A 3428-nucleotide genomic window follows, 5' to 3' on the forward strand; every position below is an offset into this window, starting at 1 on the left:
CTAACCCCCATACTAAACAGTGAGTGTGGGCTCTGGATTCAGACAGCCGAAATTTGAACCCTAGTTCCACTGTGTGTCCCTGGGCAAGTGGCTTATCCTTCCTGTGCCTCAGTTTCCTCTTCTGTAAAATGACTATCATAAGTAGTACCTATTTAGTAGTAGTATTGGGAAAATCAAGCATTTAACACGCTTAGAACAGTGCTTACCCATTCAATATAAAAATAGCAATAATAACTACAATACTGAACACTAAAGAATATTCCATTTACTTGGTGGCAGGCACTTTTCTACATAAAATAGCTCATTTAATCTTCCCAACAATCCTATGAGCGGATGCTATTTTTTCCCCCACTTTATAGATAAGGAAATTGAAACAGAGAAAAGTCGATTCGATAAGAGTTAAATACTTTTCTGTCTTGGTTGAGTGTCACGTATACCTGGTTGTAGAATATTATAATGATTGGTTTATGTGCCTGAGTATGTTGGGATATTTGGTGCCGTTTGTCCTCTGCATTGGGTTTTATCCAAAGTTCTGGGAAAAGAAGACTAACCTTAGTCAACATCCTGTTACAGTAATTAACAAATTACAGAGTATGATTGTCTATTATAGTTTTATGGGGTAGATCATGAACATTTCTAGGTCTCACTTGTCTCATCTGTGAAATGGGGGTGGGAGGATAATGCCTGTTCGAAGGTGATAGAAACAAATCACCTCTTGAGGTCTCTGTCAAGTGTAATGTCTTTGAGTCTATGGAGTTCAAGGTTGTAGGGTTGCCTGAATTCAAGGTTTCTCTTTTCTCATCTTTGTTTGGTTTCAAGTAAAGATTGCATTCATTCCAAAGCACTTCATAGTTGTGAAATGCCCAACCTAGAAAGGGGCAAATTCTAACCAGGGGAGGGGAAGAGAGTATTGTGTTCATACATATGATGGAAATGGAAACAAAGCAGTGCTCTGTACACAATCTGTTCCTGCCTACCAGCAGGAGGGCTGTTAGCTCAAGCCAAGAATGCTTTCGAGGTATTGTCAGCAAGTCTGCAACCAACAGAAAGATAATTTGGATGTCAAGGCTAATGAAGGTTTACCCTAGAGACCCCTGGGTATCTGGTACAGGAAATATGTATGTCAAGAGTCTTCCCAAGGTATTGTACTAGGTGCCGTGTGGGAAAGACAACTGTGGTGTCATAGAACACTGGGTCAAGGGCCAGACAGATTTGAGCTTAAACTCCAGCTCTGTGGTTTGGTAAGTGTGTGACCAAGGTGTGCTGGTAAATGTTTAAAAACCAGCTCTCAAAAAAAAAAAAGCCCTGATTTGTAGCACTTGCCAGTTTCTGTGGTGTAAATGCTCCCACTGTGGCCAATCTGAGTTGCCAGCATGTCACTTAATTTGGAGTGGGAAAGAGATAAACACAATCAGTTCAGCTATTGGGAGTCGACTCCAATATATCACACTGTGTGATCTTGGATAAGTCATTTAATTTTTCTGAGTCTCCCTCAGTGTCCACATTTGTAAAGTGGGATAATACTAGTATGTACTTCATAGGGTTGCTCTAACAGTTAAAAAGAATAATGCATTTGAAAACACTTGGCAAAGGGTCAGATTCAGTTTATTATTGATGTTGCACCTGGGCTTTCTTATTCCTTGTTACCTGGGAGTTTAAAAAATTATTTAAAAAGGATTTTTCACCCAAGAAAAATTCTACTAACTGGTGGAGGGTGTGCATGTGCATGTTGTGGGGGTGGGACGGAGGAGGATGTTTTGTGTTCTGGTAAATAAGAAAAACAAGAAATACATTGAAAATACAAAAGAACATAGTTTCATCTGAACTAAAAGATGACTCACTAAAATCACCAAAGGATAGTTGAGCTAAGAGGGACCTCAACACTCCCTAATCCAACATGCCTTCATGTTACAGATGTGGAAACTGCATCAGAGAACTAAAGTGGGTTTGCCTAGGTTCTGTCCGGCAGTGACAGAGCCCTGAGCGGAAGCCATACCTGTGGACTGGCTGGCCAGGGCTTATCTATGAGTCCATCCTTTCTCAGCAGGTATGTTTGTTGGCTTGAGCAAGGACTTTCCCCCAAAGACTGATGGGAGAAAGGGGAATATAGGGCTTACATTGTACTGCTCAGGAAAGGTAATTTGGCTCAATCATCAAATTGCTATTTAAACCAGGGGACTCCAAAGTGAGCTGCTGGAAGAAAAATACGAAAACCTCCATTAGTTTATTTTAATCTAAAAGAGTAAGAAGTAAAGCAATTATCAATGAGATTTCTGGCAGGAAATAATATACTTCTGTAGTTCCAATGAAGGGGCATTAATGAAGTGGGTAGTTGGAGATGTCTGGGCAGAATTACAGGAACACAAAGGGACGCTGAGGTCCCCCAGGAATAAGCAAGTGGTGAGAATGACTTCCCCTAGGCTTGGAGAGAAGCACGTGATAGCTGGAGCCTTGAGGAGGGCTATGTGCAGGAGGGACACAGCCTCTGTCAGAGACGAGGTGCCAAAGCCAGGAAAGAGTGGGGAAGGAGGATCCTGAACTCTCTCCCTCTGCTCTCTTGTCTCAGCCAGCACCTCTCACTGGACAAACACAACCAGATGCCCATTGGCAAGCGAATCTGGGGGATGTAGTCCTTTGTGGTCAGTGCCCTGGAGCATAGAGCCAGGCAGAGAGGTGGAGAATGGATCTTTGGGGACAGAGAGAACAACCGGCACAAAAGCTTTACAAATGTTTGCTATGTGGCTTGACAGTGGTGGTCTCAGTCCTCCCATCAGACATCAGGTGTCACGTCAGATACCTAAGGAATCTTGGCCCCAGTGTGGGGTGGGGGCCACTAGCACCTGCAGTCATTTGTCTTCAGTGTATTGTGACATATTGCAACATCTGTAGACCAAGCTAAGTGGATCTGTGGATTATTGTATCTTGTTTTAATTAAAGGAATTATTTCAAAATAGACAAAAGCTTTAAAAAGGTTCTTGCAAGGAAGCAGCAGAGCGAGGAAGATACTGTTGCAGGCACGAGGAAAGAAGGAAATGTCAGCACCAACACTGCCCTTCCTGGGCAGGCTGCTTCTGTGGCTGCATTAGGAGGTGAAACAATGATAAGCTAATGAGGTCTGACCAAATAATGGCCACAGAATTCAAAATGGTCACAGCTATTTGAAATATGGATTTACATCCATTAGTTCTAATGATGACTGTCTTTCTACATGTTTATTATGCTTTGAAACATTAGTTAATGATAGTAGTATTTGTATATACTTTATAGATAAATAAATGAACAAATATAGTACATATATTGAGTTCATACATGAAAAAAGTTTACTGATGAGATGGTTGGGAAACACTGGTTTCAAAAATAAGCAAAGGGGGGGTGGTCATTGATTTTATCATTATGTTTCTCTTTTTAGACAGTGAAGGCTACATAGT

This window comes from Galeopterus variegatus, unplaced genomic scaffold (genome assembly GCF_000696425.1).
Source record: "Galeopterus variegatus unplaced genomic scaffold, G_variegatus-3.0.2 Scaffold4865, whole genome shotgun sequence".
Lineage (NCBI taxonomy): Eukaryota > Metazoa > Chordata > Mammalia > Dermoptera > Cynocephalidae > Galeopterus > Galeopterus variegatus.